Source organism: Tamandua tetradactyla, chromosome 5 (genome assembly GCF_023851605.1).
Source record: "Tamandua tetradactyla isolate mTamTet1 chromosome 5, mTamTet1.pri, whole genome shotgun sequence".
NCBI lineage: Eukaryota > Metazoa > Chordata > Mammalia > Pilosa > Myrmecophagidae > Tamandua > Tamandua tetradactyla.
In genome coordinates, this window is record NC_135331.1 from 121,447,737 (window position 1) to 121,465,505 (window position 17,769).

At 33.9% G+C, this 17,769-nt stretch overlaps 1 long non-coding RNA gene and 1 pseudogene across 5 annotated transcripts in view; one reads left to right on the plus strand and one right to left on the minus strand.

Annotated features, from left to right (window-relative positions):
• Window positions 1-170: 170 nt before the first annotated feature.
• The window catches only part of LOC143684824 (multiple coagulation factor deficiency protein 2 homolog pseudogene), a 48,453-nt pseudogene continuing 30,854 nt past the window's right edge, over window positions 171-17,769 (minus strand). The window contains exons 1-2 of one of the 2 annotated variants that reach the window (XR_013176185.1): window positions 6,903-7,485; window positions 375-542 (exon numbers count right to left, since the gene is read on the minus strand). The product of XR_013176185.1 is annotated as a multiple coagulation factor deficiency protein 2 homolog pseudogene, transcript variant X1 (transcript). Of the gene's footprint in view, window positions 543-6,902; window positions 7,486-17,769 lie in introns of those variants that run through there. The other variant, XR_013176186.1, reaches the window with a different exon arrangement.
• On the plus strand, window positions 7,476-12,614 carry LOC143684825 (uncharacterized). Of its 3 annotated transcripts, none has more exons than XR_013176187.1 (3): window positions 7,476-7,599; window positions 7,972-8,060; window positions 11,792-12,614. It is a non-coding gene; the product is annotated as an uncharacterized LOC143684825 (long non-coding RNA). The 3 variants fall into 3 exon arrangements; XR_013176189.1 differs by having other exon boundaries at window positions 11,796-12,614; XR_013176188.1 differs by lacking the exon at window positions 11,792-12,614 and adding an exon at window positions 8,350-8,604.

Below are 17,769 nucleotides of genomic sequence, written 5' to 3' on the forward strand. Positions count from 1 at the left end.
AGAGAGCATAATAGTAGTCTTTTCCATTCTTAGTTATACCACTGGCTACCTTGAACGAATCATTTATTTCTTTGTATTGTGCCAGAGTATCCACAGAGTACCAGCTCTTACATTGTGCTTCAAACCCAAACTCTCCAGTGCCTCCATGACTCTGTTTCAGCCATGACAACATCCCGTCTTCCACTAAGGATATGATACAGTCAGAGAAGGATAAGGGAACTTCACTATAATTGTTTGGTGTTACTTGAGATAATAAAATGATACAAAACAACAAGCATTTCATGATAACATTTTTGTGCTTAGTCCTGACTCATTGCCAGATCACCTCCTATTTAGATGAATGAAGAGAGACTCAGTCCTACCTGATGACATCAGAGAAAAACCCAAGCAAAAATAGGATAGACTTTCTTAGCTGAGGTTTTGAGAGCTTTATCATTCCATAATACTGGCTAGTGTCCCACTGTGAATAGCCAACTTGATATATTCCATAGTTAGAAGTACCACTTCTCTCCTTTATGTCTTGAACTTTGATGACAGCAAGGCTGAAGATATGAACATGAAAAACAGAGACAGGTCTATATTCCTTATTTTCTGGGCTTTATCTTATCAATTAATTCATTCTTACATGTATTTACATATTCAAATTGAATATTGATATTTACTGGTGGCTAGCAATAAGGGCGGCCATATACTTTTTGTAAGAAATAAGTGAATTGGGCTAAATTTGTAACTTTAGCTTGTGCTCCAAGGAAATGCTGGGATTTTCTAGAAATTTACAGGTATTCCAAGAGCAGTAGGAAGGGGGAGAGAAGAAAAGGTCCAGTTTACATGGTCTCCATAATAACTTAAAGAAAGCATTTCTTCTATGAAATATTTAATATATTGGAATCCTGTTTAAGATTTACTTTGCAGAAGGAATGCTGCTTAAAAAAAAATACACTTGAAAGTCATTGTCTCAAGGTTTTCTGTGGTTCTTTCAGATCTAAGGGTTCACATTTTCAGAATTCTATTTCAGATCGTTTTATCACAAAGAGAGGGTATAATATAGCAAGTTATCATTATGTTAACAATTAAATTCTATATTTAAATTAAAATCAGCAAGAGCAAATTAAGTAGTGTGCTTCCTTTACTGAATTTTGAAATCATTTGCTTATTATCATAGGATATAAAAATAACATTAAACATCAAAAATAGCACATATTAATGCACATCATGTATATACTTAGGTGTGTGTGTGTATATATATATATATATGTTTCAAAATTATTCTTAAAAAATAAAATATGTATAAGGTCCTACAATCTCACAGGGGATTTTTGTCTTTACAAATGTATAACTACCATCCTTCCATGGGTATATATAAATATTCATGGTTTTCCAAATGATATTCTAAACATTTTCTCCACTCTAAATTACTCTTTAATATTATTACAAATCGTTCAAAGTGATGTACCTAAATTTTTTTCAAAACTGACTTAATGATTGCAGCAGATATTTATATCATAGAGGTAGCAGTCAAAGGTCAAATTACACATGGTTTTCTTTGACCTAATCTCTTCCCAGTTTTAGGAAAATCTCTCAGCTAATATGGAAGGGAGAAGAATAAGGAGGAAAGAAAGATCTCTTTAGAACATTCCGATATATGTCCACTTCCAACTTGAAAAGAATTAGACCACAGTGAGGGAAGCTTAATTCTTAAATAAACAGGAATTATTTCTAAACATGATCAAATTCTTTATTTACTCCCAACTCTCACATTAGCAAATCCATTCATCTACCATTTTCTCTCAAACTGTGGTCCACAGTACCCCTCCATCAGAAGAAATACGTTCTCAAATTTGAACATATCTCCAGACCTGCTGAGTCAGAATCATGGTGAATGGCACCCAGGGATCTGTGTCTTAAAAGATTTTTCTAGCTGGAATTTATACATGCAAACATTTGTGTTCCAATAGTTTATAGGAAAGTTTGCATTCATGTTAATTTTTTGAGTTTCCAAATTTTCAAATGCAACAAAGCAAATGTTAGTAATTTTATAACATAAATTTATAATATTGAAGCTAAATCAGTAGTTTAGTTCTTGCTTTTGAATTAAAAAATGTTTGTCACGAGTCTTCCTTGAACTCTTCTAACCTTTCTGATCTCAGTTACTGATCAATACTACCTTCAGCTTTTCAGCTTCAGCACAATTTAGACAATTAAGTACAGCTACTACAGATTATTACCATTATGAAACAAATTCAGTAGTTACAATGTTTGTCTTAAATAAGATCCTAATGGTCTTATTTTGTTTCTTTCAAACTTAGGGGAAAAAGTCAATTTTGAACTGCAAATCATGGTGGTGTTTTCACTTTATTAAAAGCATCATCATAATTATATTTGTCCTATATTATCAGAAAGAATCTAAAAGCTGGAAAGCCTCCTAATGGCAGTATAATAAGCTGGTTCATTCTGTCTTATAAGATTCAAGAAAAAGCGGACCATTTCTATATCTAAATCAATAGCTCCAGATCCCTTAATTATGGGCTTAAAGACTGAAATGTCTCTGATTCAGCCCATGATGAACTCAAATTCATATCCTGAACTCAATTTCAATATTCTATTGGTAAATGGTCTGATAACAAATAACTTGCCAAATCATAAATGCTGATCTATATTTTACTATTTTTGTAGTTTCTTTCATAAAATTTGCATTTAAATTTACTATTAGCTAATTATTAATTTAATGTAATTACAGTCTTTAGTGTCAAAGACTCATTTATTCTCTCTACCAAAAAAAACAAAACAAAACAAAAAGAATTCAAAGCAACTGCTCATTAAAATTTCCATGCAAAGCATGAATGAGGATGAGAATTTAGCAAGGGCACTAACATTTTGCTTTCACCATAGTCTTTATTCAATAAATAATAAATACCATAAATGAATTTCAATGGTAAGCTGCAAGTCTTTATCCAAATTGGCTTGTTAGAGATGGACAACATGGATGCAAGCATATTGCCCAAAACTTTGAATGGTCTGAGTTTTTACCTACTTACAAGCTAACACTTTTGCCTACCATAGTTTCATGGAAGCTGGCAGAAAAAATGACACCCCTGGGTTAGAGACAAAGGGTTTTGTTACACATGGCACAGCAAGAAGCATGAGCTTTAAATTCACTAAAATATCCCTTGCTCTCCAAGTCCCATGGGGGCGATGAGAACTGCCCAAATTGATACTGATTATTAAGGAATTTCAGTGACTGCTGTGGAAATAGAGATGAAGTAGCTGGTTTGCATTTACGTCCCACACGTTTCCTAACAAAGGTTTAGGAAACCCCACTGTCATAGGGGAGCTACTAACAAGTCTGCCCAACCTCTGCTCCAGAGTTTGGGAGGGAAACTGTCATTAGTTTCCTGGTCAGGTAACAAATCCACTCTCTATCACAGAGGAAAACAGTGTCACTATCTTCCAGGGTTATTTACTATTCCAACACATATCTGGTAGACAATTTTATATTTAGGAAATTATGTTTACAAGGTAAACCGTCAGTGGTTTGCTCATTTGTTATATAGTCATTTAGAAATATAAAAATATATTTATTTTTCATATCTTGAGATTAATATTTAGATATCTTTAATTTATTATCAATTCACAAAATATTTCCTCTTATTCAATTATGTATTCAATAAGCTTTTTAGATTGCCTAATATGTGTCATATACTCTGAATAGAGGTTACAAGATTAAAGGATAGTAGATCCATTTTGTCCAGGAGCTCCAATGTAGTAAATAAATAATTGGCTTGCCAATTATGTAACACATTTGAGGAATGTGCAGAGATTGTGTGACAAACTGCCTGTGATACTGAATTACATTTCAAATAATGATGTAAAATTTGCCAGGCAAAGAATGGGGGTGTAGGCTTATATATAAGGGTGAGGGAAGAAAAGAAGTTAGGTAAAATGGCTTAGAATGAAGTATTTTGGAGAATAGCGGATAGTGAATGAGAGTGACTGGGATTACACAGAAAAGCTGATGGGTGCCATATCAAGGAGTGGAAGATAGGCCACTATAAGTAATCAGAGACATTATTTGTAGATGATGGGGCACTATATAAGTATTTTAAGATGGGGAGTATCATCATCATCATATTTGGATTTCAGATTGATCACTCTGCTAGCTATGGAATTCATTGTACCAGATGAGGCAATATTCACCATAGAGAGTACAATTGCAAACTGTGATAGTCTGGAAATAAATTTAGGAAATGTAAACTCCCAAACCCTCTTTTCCCATGATATATTAATTCCTGAACTATATTTGGTGAACTTCTATGACATTTGATACAAATTAACAAATAGCTTCCCAAAAAAGATTTACAGCAGATAACACCTTAATCAGAGTTTAGTTTTAGTCGACATATCTGATGAAAAAGAGCTTAACTTTTGGCAATTTACCCTTGCAGGTTTCTGTCAATAGTGTTATGGTGAAGACACACATTTTTTTCTTTCAAAATGCACAATGCTGCTTTTTCTTCCATATTGAAATAGATTATTGTTTCCTCAATGAAATATAGATGAAGTAGCTGGCTTGCATTTATGCCCCATATATTAAAAAAATAATTGCTGTGTTTTTAAAAACTAGCAGCACATCCCATGGCAGAGCAAAGCTCACACTATCAGGGGCATGAAAAGGATTAAAGGAACAGCAGATTCACATCTTCTTTCATATCCCATTGGGTTTGGGGAATATGAACAGTAAAATGTTGGGCAACATTCCCAGTGATATTTAAATTTCTCTATTTTCACTCTCTCTACCATGCATACCTGAAAGCAGGTTAAGTTAAATGCAAGTATGTTGTAAACCCACTGTACAAAATCTTCACTTGCTTTCCTTTTTAACAGTATCAATTTCAGGCAATCTCTCTTGGCAAAGGGTATCATCATCATTAAAAAAGGGAAAAAGAGTTGTTTGGTTTGAGCTTTTTCTTTAGTGAATTATCTATTCATATCCATAGCCTCTGAATTTACTGAAGTCATAGTATTTTAAAATCATATTTTGCCAGCAATTTGTTCAGTGCAGATGTAACAGATATTGGAAGGGACTGCTTTGTTGTTTCAAATTCTGATAAAACCCAAATGATCAGTTTCTCTCTATTCTAAAAGGTGATGCATGGCATTCATATAGAATTTATTAAAAAATAGCAAATCCTGCCCAATGGCTCTCATCTCTCCAGACTATATTAAAAAAAGACTATAACTTTGGGATTATTTGAAGGTAGTTCTTAGGCTTAATGAAAACTGTGGTGTTTACAATTGGGTGGGGGTAGTGGATAGCTCCCTCTCAAGCACAGTACGGGAGCATGTTTAAAAGGAAAACATGTAGAGACTGAAGATGGCTGTTGGCAGGACACCTTCTTTTCCATCATTTCCATGCTGAGCTGCAAATATTTATATGCCCTTTACTGTACAGGAATGGAGCACTGTGTGAGGGTTCTTGAGAAAGTTTGATGTGTGTTCTAAGAAGTTGGAGAATTCCTATGAACTTAGAGTTGCTTCTCTGTTTGAGAAATCTGAGAGCAGACAAAAGATGTCTGAAGAAGCTTTCAATCACAGGATGAAGAAAGGAGGGTCAACATTTCAGCAAGCCCGTATTTGTACACCATTCAGAAGGATTAGGTTTTATGTGATTGTCATGAACTTTTTTTTTTTACAAATACATGTTTTTTATAAGAATAATTTAATAAAGAAAATAAGTCTCTATATATCTTACAACAAATTTTACGTAATTTTTTTCCCATTCAGTCAGCCATCATTTCAGGTTTATATTACAGTGTATCTATCACATCCAATAAACCAAATTACAACCTGTTGCTTCTAATTTTTTGCTACTATTGAGATTTACACTGTTAACGAGTTTGTTTTTAAGTTTCCTATTCTAATTTTACCAATCTGAAAGAATTCACACATTCAGGCAAGGAGAGGTCCTTTAAATAACATTTCTTTTGAAATATACCTGTTATCAGGTTAATCATTGTGTTTGGTGAATGATCTTTTTTACTTCTTACCTGTGCTAGACCAGTTGGTAGTTTTATCCCCATCATATTAAGCAGAAAGAGCAAAGTCTTTGCATTCTTAATAGTTTCTAAACTGCAAAAATACAGTGCTAGAAACAAGAGTTAAGTAGAAATGTTAAGAAAGCTAGAACATTTCCTATTGATCAGAGCAGGGAACATTTTTAAATTCAAGGTCTCAGACAAGTTGAAGAAACATAAAAGAAATAAAGTATAAGGGTATGGCAGTAGTTTTACAAAACACTGAAAAAACGTTATTTGCTTAGGTCAGTGGTATATCATTTTCAAAATGCCAGAGGATCCAGAATCTTAGACTCTTATGGTCAACTAAACTCAACACTTGACAATCTTAGGCTGTGGCTTTGAAAGACCCTTATAAATATCCACTTGCCCAGTGCAAGCAATCCTTTAGGCCAGTGGCCTTCCAGAATACTGACCACATATACCTGAAGAGATGTAACAAGGGGAGACATTTGGATTCATTCCATTCCTTCTATTCGTGAAAAGCGTGTCCACTTGGTCAAACTTGTCTTGCTTTTCAGGCAGCATGAGTTAATACCAAGAGACTAGTAGTATTCTACAATCAAATTCAAGTTCCTGAGGACTCGGCTCCAATTATTCAATATTCCTAAAACGATCCTTTAATCAGATCCCTATCCAATAAGAGTGTTAGCAGTACATAAAGGATTACCATGTGTCCCATTCCTCTTTTCTTTTATTTCTCTTGATTTCTGTTTCTCACCCCAGTGTAACAAGTTGCTACAGGTTTTTACCAAAATATTGCAGCAATAAATTATTCTGCATTACCAAAAGTGTTCACATTTTAATGGGTCAGGTTTGCATATAACTCACCAGAAAACCAAATAGCATCTACTGCAGTGATTTTGCAAATTCAGCATAGTCAATGTATCCATCATTGTTCTTATCATCATCTCTCAAAACACCGTCTATTAAGTTAATCAGTTCATCTTCATTCATTGGTGGTGCTTGTTCACTCCCTTCCTCCTTATGGACATGAGTGATGGCTGTGGAGAGTTCTAAGCCATCAAGCAAATTATTGCCATCATAATCGTGCATTTTGAAATAATGGAGCTGCAGTTCTTGTGGGGACATCTCTGCCTCTGGTTTGTTGATGACACCTTCTAGATGCTCCATGATATGCTCATGGTCATGAACCGTGTTCTTATCCAGGCCTGCGCTGCTAGGATGTGAAAAGCTGGCCCCGGGCTCCTCAGCCCTGGCACCCAGGGTACAAAAGGCCCAAAGCAGGCTACGCAGGAAAGGGGTTCTGAACAGCTGCAGACATCTCATGGTCATCGGCATCTTCGCGATCCTCACAGCCAAATCCCTTTTCCAGACGCGAAGCCCTCCAGGTTGAGCCTTGCCAGCACCCGTCCTCAAACGCTCTTTCTCGCTGCCCCGCCCCCCACCCCACCCACACTAAGTCTGTCATGAACTTTTGACACAGTGCAGGTGATAGCTATGCTAGTGTTCTCCTTATCTGCTCCTACTCCTGAGGGGTACAGACTAGGAGCAGGAAGGCCTGGAGGTGAAACTTTTGCACTGGTTACTTACATGAAGATGTAGGGTATAGTTTTATCTCGGCAGGGTAAAATTCCCTCCGGTGCCTCCAAAGAGGAGCAAACATCATCCATGAAGGAGAGTCTCCATTTGGGTGGAGTCTGCCGAAAGACATGGATGACCATATTTTGACAGCATCCGTGCCATGGGATTTGAGCCTTCCTCCTCTAATCCCTTTGCCCCCCTCCCTTCTCCAGGTTCCTAGTCCTGGAATCCGGGATCAAGAAGTGGTGGGAGAGAGACAAAATATGGATATGATGTCAGATTAATATTTTGTTTAGATGAACTAGACATTTTAATAACTGAATATGTCAAAATTACCCTAAGATTTTTCTTACAGCTGAAATCAGTTAGAAGATTTTGGATCTATTTACAGTTGAAGCAAAGGGAATTTAACAAGGAAAGATGGAAAGCAGAGTCTGGAGAAAAGTTAAGCAATTTCCTATTTATATCCCATAAAATTCAACTCCGTTCTCTATGTTCATCTGAAGGGCACTAATCATTTACAATATTTGCTTCCTTTTTTTCTCAATATGTTTTTGCCTATTAATTTTGGTTATATCAAAAGAATGTGTACTGTATATGTGAAAGGAGAACATTGATATGTACAAATATTTATATTTTCTCTTGAAATCTCTTCTCTGTATTTTATACATAAGTGAGTATTCTCATTCTAGAAGACACCTAAAGTCACAGTACATTTTCTTTAATATTTCAGATGTTTAATATTTTGATCTTAAAACCATCTAGAATACTGTTGTTCAATGGTGTGAAGTGCAGTGAAATCTGTAATATGCTAACCAGATCCACCTCCAGGACTAAAGAATTTACTACCCAATCTGCTAGAATTACTTCTTGCAAATAGACCTCAGAATACTACATGCATTCAAATATCCACCTTGACTCTTAAGGACTACAACAGATGACAAAAAAGATCTCAAGTGAATCCACCCCAAAGAATAGAACCATTTAATTTCACACTTTTTAATAATTTTTGTTTCTTCTGTGGTTTTGTGATGGCTACTTGATCATACAGTAGGGCTGTCTATGTAGCAGAGTTGGTGCATTATGTTATTGTATATGTGTAAATGTATTTACGCTTATGACTATTCATACACATAAATATACAGCCACACACAAACACATAAACATACACACAAGGAAGACAGGGATTGGAAGGTAGCATAGCATAACTCATGTATTTCTTATGAAAACTGGAAAATGAAGATTATGAATTTGTTTAAATGTTGTTCTAACAATTTTGACTTATCTTTTAAGGAATGTGGTGTGTGTAAAGAAAGAAAGAAGTGATAACATTTGAATTATATTTTTAATAGGCAGGTAGTAGCAGTGTTGTGTATACATCTGTGGGATCAATTTAGAGGTGATTCTAGCAGGTCATGCAAGAGATGATGAAACCCATTTTTGGGTGTTGTCACTGGCAAAAATTAAAAGTGGCTCATTTGAGACATTTTAAAGTTAGAATTGATGGGATGTGGTAGCAATGTGAATAACTTAAAGAAACTTTTATTAGTGTTATAAATTGTTAAGCCATTTTAATGAATTTTAAAAGAACCCAAGAATATATTATTTTTAATTAAAAACATCAAATTGTTTGCATTCTGTAGAAATAAGTGGAAAGATTTATTCTTTAGTTACACATTTATACTTGGCAAATACAATAGATAAGTTATAAATGATGCATGAATCATATCATTGTTGTTCCTGTGTTTTGGGAACAAAGGGAGATTCAGACTTAAATGTACATATTTTTCAAGCATAAACATTGCAACTGAATAATTTATGGACAGTAGTGTGGAGACTACTTAAAAGCAATGCACACAATTTTAAAAATTACTTACTAAGATCTGAAAGGATATGCATGCAAGGTAAAAGATAAACTCAATATACTTTTTAAGGGTCTATAAACATAAAAGTCAAGTTGGAAGTTTCTGGAATTAAATATAAAATTTACTGAAGTGAATGACAGTGGGAAAATCAGAAAAAAAAATAGGCACATATCATGGTTAAAAGTCTCCACAACTTAAATCACTAATTTATTTTCCCAGCACTGAACACCTATACCTAGGAACAATCTAAATCTATAAATGTATACAGAGGATTTGAGAAAATTAATTTGAATATATAAAGGAAAAAATCATTGCCCCATTTCACTTTAATTTGCTTGATATATATCTATATATGTATATATATTTAAATACTGAACAATTACATCAGAATTTTATTGCTATATACAGTTTTTAAATTCAGATGATCTATTATTGATTGTTCTTAAAAACTGAAAATGCAAAAATTGAAAAATAGCCTAGAAAATATTGAATACTAGAGAAACCTGGTTTATTTAAAAATGATCCAAACTCCAACAAATACTTGTAACCCAATTTTCATAGCAACGTTATTCACAATAACCAAATGGTGGAAATAGCCCAATTATCCATCACCAGGTAAATGGATAACCAAAACGTAGTTTAACACATGATGGAATATTATTCAACCACAAAAAGGAGTGCAGGTCTGATATATGCTATAGCATGGATGAACCTTGAAAACATTATGCTATATGAAATAAGCCAGACACAAGAGAGTAAGTATTGAATGATTCCACTTATACGAAATATCCAGAGTAAGAAAATTCACAGTGACAGAAAAAAAAATAGAGGTTATCTGGGAAAGGAGGGGGTGGGGGATGGGGAGGTAATGCTTAATGGGTACAGAATTCCGTTTGGGGTCATTAAAAATTTGGGGTAATCAATGTAATTAATGCCCCAGGCTGTACACTTAAAAATGGTTAAAATAGCAAGTTTTATTTTATATATATGATACCACAAAAAAATAAAAAAATAAATGACCCTCTCAAAAAAAAAATAAATGACCTAGTTTCATGTGAAAATGGAGATGTTTTCCTTGAGATATTATAATTGTGAAAGATACCAATGTAATGATAGATACCCAAACAAGAAATATTACTTTCCAGTGAATCATGTATAAGACACTGTTCCATAAATAACAACAAAGGAACTGAAAAATATGATTGTTCAATGCTTACAAAACCTATGGTAGTTATAATCACAAGGAAGTATCCAGCTCTGGAAATAGAAAAATCCATGCTTTAATACATGTTTTTCAAATTGCTCAAGCTTTCAAAAAATAAGCCAAAAAATATTTTCAATACTTTACATAATAATATGTGTTTAAAAGAAATATAATCCAGACAAATTTTCAACCCAAAGGAAGCTTCATGTTTTCTTTTTAGAAATTTAAATATGATAGATCACATTATTTTCAGTGTAAGTTTTGTTTCTCTCTTTTCATTCTTGGCTACTAGATACTTAGAGTCCTACAGTACACATCAAGAGATGGTAAATATTAGCAGAATATATATAGCTTTATCAAATGATCCACGAGAAGCAGGGACATGGAAAACAGGAATACAAACTGGTTGACCTCATTTCCCAATAATAACAAGTCAAATAGAATGTATTTTGGGATCTCAAATTTTGATTGGGTAAGATTAGACGTTATGAATTTATATGTTGATGTCATACCATGACTAGGAAGATTAATGTCATTGCTCAGTGTTTATTAATATCACAATTATCTAACAAGGTATGGGGGCAGTAATTCAAACCTGTGTCTATCTGATGCTTGAGTCCAAGTAATAATTTATGCAGGAAATATAATTTTGGTCAGATATAGAGAAAGACATGAACTGAAATATTTTATTACAAAAATGGTGTTGCTGATAAATGACATAGTAAAATAGACATAATAAAATCTTCAAAAATTGTGTAGCTTTAATAGACACAAAGAATGTGGCATATTATTAATGTCCTATATTGTACACTTAATTATTGAGTTTGAAAAAACTAAGGAATTGTATAAAAGAACTAAACAAATAAAATATAAATGAAATATATTAAATGTGCTTGCTAAAAAACATTATTTTATGAGCCTTAGATTTCACAAATTTATTCTTAGACAAGATAATATCATCATTTACTGATTTGATGAATCTGATCCAGAGGAAGGTAATGTAAGCACAATGTTAAAGCTGCTTTATTATTTGGCTTTTCATTATGTCTATTCAGCTTTTTTTTTTCTCCCACATCAAATTTTCTCTCTTTATCATTTCATCCCAGCTAGAGTGGTTCCTTTTGGAAAAGTGGCTTATAGAAGCAATGTCTCTTGCCAAGGTCTCCCAGTGCATAGAAACTGAATGGTGAAGCAGAGACTTCGAAACCTGGAGGAGTGGCCCTGCTAGGTCACTGAACTCAACAATCTGCTGAGGGATTGAGAACTAAAACAGAATTTAGGGGATCAAGAAGCCAAGGAGGCGAAAGTGGGACTTGACCTGACATTCAAGCCAGCAGAAGAGGAGTCAAGGACAATGTAGAAAGAAGCATGACCTGTTATCAAAATATCATATGCATCCAGTAAGAAAACACAGGTGGGCCGGGCCCTTTAAACGGACCAGGGAAGACCTAAGTTTCTAAGGACGATTCTTCAACTAATATCACGAACTCAGTGTGACTCACACAAAACAAAGCATTCATCAAAGTAAATAAGTCAAAGGACTCTGCTATAGGGGAGACAGCAATGAAGACCTATATTCATATATACTCTATTGTATGTACTGTTGCATCAGCCTTTATTTCATGGTCAAAGCAATTGCCTATGTTCTGAAAGAGAAAATCAATCTGATAAAAGCAACTCCTCTTCTTCTCTTCTTCCCTCCCCCATTTCCTTCTTTCCTTCCATTCTCTTCCTCTTTTTATTCGCCATCTATCTCCCTCCTACCTTCCATTCATCTTTCCTTTCTTCTTTGTATATTATACAAGGAACATATGTTGTTTGTATAATTTTGAATTACAGTTCATATAGCCTTGTCAAAATGAGGTATGCTTTGTTGTAATTGAGAGCTCTTGCTTAGGTACAACCCTCAAAAGCAAGCACCCCTTTTTTCCCTTCCTTTGTAAATCTTCAGCCACAGTTATAAGGGAACTGTAGCCGTAGCATTTTAAAAAATGATAGAGAATGGATGACGTGTGGCTTTGAAGTGACACTTTTTCTATTATCATTCTGATTTATAAAAAGAGGTTTTGTTAAAGAAAAAACTCTCACAGTAAGACATGCAGGAGTCTCCAAGTAAAATATGATGAGAAGTAAAATTAGGAAAGGATAACAGGGGTGTTAACCACTTGCCTTTCTTCATCTGAGTTTAGAAAGTCCTTTGATCTTTAAAAAAAGAGCAAGAAAATGCAATGAAATTGAGGCGCCCTAGTACATCTGGCATTACAGTAGCTCACAACAACACGGTGGAAATTGTCAATGCATAGGGTGTCCTCACGTCCTGTCTTGCCTAGACTAGTACTGGCTTACACTGTTTGACCTCCTACATTGTTTCAAGTGTTTTAGTGTTTATTATTCTAAAGAATGTTCAGATTTGGATGCTTTGGTCACACTATCGATATGGAACTACACAGGATGGTGAATAAGAAGACAATCTCTAAGAGCAAAACAAGGATGGAGGTTTTTGTTCCAAACGAGGTTGTTTTTTAGGAAAATATCTCTCCAGTTACTGTTGAAGGTGAACACCCCATGCATTGAAAGAGAAATATTTGCAGACCATAGACAAACTAAATTACTCTTCTTTCTTGGTCTTGATTTATAAACAGAGATTGCCATTTAGTAATAAGAAACCCAGAAAAGACAGTATTACTGAGTTATCTGTAACTATAAACAGTGAAGATTGCAGACTCTGGGGTCAAAATGTTTTATTTTGTATCCTAGATCTACTACATCAGTTGTTATTTGACATTCTTCAAATTAATGAACCATGCAAAAAGATATTACAAAAAGGTAAACCATTTGGGTGTTGTGAAGTTTAAACAATTTTTATAAAGCCATTAGGGATTCATAATTGTCAATAGTTCCTTCTGTTATGTGACACTGGGGAGACAAAGGAGAAAATGCACATTTCCTGTCCTTGAAGTGTTTATAAATTCAGGAAGAGGAAAACCTGCATGCGAATTATTATAACAAAATATAAAATTTGATATAATGACAGTATGGGTAAGGAAACTTCTTAATATTCCTTAAAAGTCTTGGAGAAAAACTAAAGGGAACAAGAACAAAAAAGAAAAAAAGAATCTCAGAAGTCTTCAGAATTAAGGAGGAAACAGCTGAGACCTGAAGGCTAAGTAGGCATTGAGAGTAAGCAGAGGTAATAATTTGTACAAAATCTAAGTTTTACAAGGAAGCTGTGCATTCTTTATTAATGCTGGAATGCGGTATGCAAGAGCAGACTGGCTGGCTAGTTCCTTAGAAATAAGCGTAGTGTTCCTTATGTGATTGGACACCATTGAGGAATTTTCAACAAGGGAGTTATGCTGTATGTGTGAAAATATTGCCCTAGTGACAGTACTAAGTATAAATTGCAAAATTAGAAGAAAAGAGGTGACTCATAATATTTCTCTTTTTGTTTGGTAAGATTATACTACATAATCATATAAAAATTAATATTTCTTAAAGCTTTCAAAAGACATAAAGCTAGTAAAAAATAGAACTAGTATACAGTTCTGTGCTTTCAAATTGCAAGTCACATGTTCTTTTTTATAATTCCATATTGCCAGTCTCAATTCAGGGATTCTAAGAAATGCTAGTTCATTTGTTGGATTCTGGCTTAACATATACTTTAGTTCCAAAACAACCTCTTTGTTTTTTCTTCCTATATCATTTGGTAAGAGGGGTTTTCAGTAGAAAAACAAGAAGATGGTAAAGGCCAATGAGGAAAAAAGGGAGAGTCACAGCAATGTTAAGCATGTACATACAAAAAAGTTAGTTGGGTAAATGCTTATCTTCATGCCTTGTCCTTGTACCTTACCAATAACATGTTTAGATGTAACTATTTATTTCTACATATCACAAGGTGATATTACTCCCAATAAATTTATCTTCTCTTGATTTTTATGGAAAACAATCTTTACTTCATAGTCAAAATATTTAGCTATATAAGTGCAACTAAATTATAAAGTAGTAATCTAACTTATTTATTTCCCATAAATATTACACACACATATACATACAACACACATGTGGGTCTGTATTTATACACAATGTTATAGACTGGCAAGTTAAACTACATATTTTGGCATTTTATTGTTAAATTTGGTCTAAAATATTTGTTCTAGTTTGCTAGGTGCCAGAATGCAACACACCAGAGGTGGACTAGCTTTTAATAAAATGGGATTTATTTAGTTAAAAGTGCATAGTTCTTCAGAGGAAAGACAGCTAGCTGTCAACTGAGGTTCTTTCTTACATGGGAAGGCACAGGGTGATCTCTGCTGGCCTTCTCTCCAGGCTTCTGGGTTCCAACAACTTTCCCTGGGGTGATTCCTTTCTGCATCTCCAAAGGCCTGGGCTGAGCTGCGAGTGCTGAGATGAGGTATGTCGAGCTGCTTGGGCTGTGCTACGTTGAGCTCTCTCATTGAAGCACCCAGCCAATTAAATCAAACATCATTCATTGCAGCCGGCACGCCTCCTAGCCCTCTGCAGATGTAATGAGCAACAGATGAGGTTCACATGCCATCGGCTCATGTCCACAGCAATAGAACTAGGCACCTTCACCTGGTCAAGTTGACGCCTGAACCTAACGACCACTATATTTATCCTAAACAGACATGAAATCCTAGATTTCAGATAGGACCAGTCTCAAAAGGAGTCCATTTTTTAATGTACACTAATTATACTGGAAGGGAATGCTTTATCTTGTTTTGGCAGAATTAAAAAAAGTAATAATAACCTAATATGTTTCTTTCTAACTCAGCAATCCTATAAAACAAAGGTTCCTTTTGCCTGCACTAGTAATTATTGAGGTGGAAGTTAAGACCGTATTCTATTATTCAAAAATGCTGACTATGGTTCCCTGCCAATATCGCTATTCTTATAAAACAGTTTCAGAAAACTTCTCAGAGATGGATTCAATTATGCTGTGTTATTAGTAAAAACAAAACAAAACAAAACACAAAACCCTGTACTATTTATCTGAATATCTTTGTCATTAGAATATTTGGTCAAGAATACAAACAGATTAAAAAAGCACATGGTCATTGTCTCCTAAATATTATTTAAATATGTTATATGGCTATTAGAAAATTTAAAATGTGACTAATTTTGATCACATTTTTAGAATTTATTTTGGAAGTAATCTAGTTGTTGAATACCTATTCATTTTGTGTAATGTATTTTAACACTCCTGACTTTCTTACCTGTGACCAGTATGATAAATAATTTCCTTATATTTTGATAAATTGAACAAAATTAATGAAAGAGTCTGAACAACTAACAATATGGAAGTTTTCCTAAATTTCCAAGTGTTTAGACAATCCATAGAAATATGGTATGAGTTATCTCATTGGTAAATATAGAGTGGTAACTAAACCTTGCATATTTCAAAGATGATTTTAAGTCTGTGTAAACAAACAACATTTAAGTTTGCAATTTATTTTAACCTGTATTGCTTGCAATTAGAAAATGAGTAGACAATTAAAATTGCATCTCTAAAAACAAAAGAAAAAATCTTCAAGAATCCATAAGATATAAAGCTTCTATTAATTCTATATTTACCCCTTTCAAAATGAAGATCTGATATAGTATACATCTATAGTTTAGAAATAAACCAAATTTGACGTTACTGGTAAGTTATACTTGACTTACATTAGGTTCACAAAGGCATAACATGGTTGGGTGGTGAAAAAATTCGAACAGCATGCATACCAATGAACTCAGTTTAGAGAAAAATCTATCGTATAACCTCTTAGTTTTAAAATTATTATGTTAACAATTGCTAGTAATTAAAACGATACAGGGAAAAAATCAATGTTCAGAGTATATTTGTCATTATGAATAGCTGCTTCATCATGTACTTTAGACATTTTTAAAAATATCTTTCCCAAGCTAATGTGAAATTCATGTTAAGTGCACTTTCAAAACAAGGTGACTTTTACAGTAAGCTTCTATCATAGGTATGCTTTACAGTGTATATATGATTATCACAGCTTGAGTGACTGATTAAGGGCTGATCTGGTTTTCTGCTTGCACAGGCAGTTTGTCAATAGTTCTGACATTGATCATCTGTCAATTTGATTTGCTAATGTTATGAGACCCGTTGTAAACAAAATAAGTAAATGTTTGCAGGTCCAAAGGGAAAAAAGTACAACTATATATTGTAGTTCTGTTTGATATTCCTTCAAGTTTAAATAGAAGAAAACAGCAGCTCAGTTTTTCTCCTTAATGAATTTTCACCAGAAGATTGCATCTTAGGAATTTAACATTTAAAAACAACTTATCTATAGTGCAAGAACCCGGCTCATGAAGTAATAAAATGAGTATATGGAACCAACCACAAGACTTTATCAATGAAAACATGAAACCATCATGTCATTTCATCTATTTAGTCACAACCTGTCAGTATGCCCGGTGCCTAATAAATTGTATCCCCAGCCACAGTTTAAAAGGGGGGAAAAACCTACAATCAATAAATCAAACAAAAGACCTCCACATTTTCAGAGCGTGCAAATCAAGCTGTTATGTAAAATTTCAAAGATGTTGTCTTATCGCAATTAATGTAAAAGATACCAAGTAACACACATGACTTACATTATACAAAGAACTGCTTAAAGACTCCTCTATCATGAGTTCCTTATACCAACAAAGTAATGTAATATTTACATGGGGTAGGGGCCACTTTATGCAGAAGGACAGTGATACTTCAAATAATATATCTAGTAAATATTTATTTGTTTTGCAAAGACATGTCCTTATAAATAAAGTATCTTTACACTGACTCAAAAAAAGAAATATTTGTCTCCTATATAAGGGTAGTTGATTTGTATTCAAATTTATGAGTCCTATTACTTAAATGAGGAAACCTAATCTCTGAATATAACAGCATGTAGATTTAAGAAAGCATTTGTCATAATGCAGTAAATACCTTCAAGATTTTGTAATGAAGGAATTTTTGCTAACTCTATGTTTTTTTGATAATCAATACTCAAATATAAATTCAAGTCTGATGCTATAATGATAATATGTGGCTTTTTTCTCCAATTATGAACCT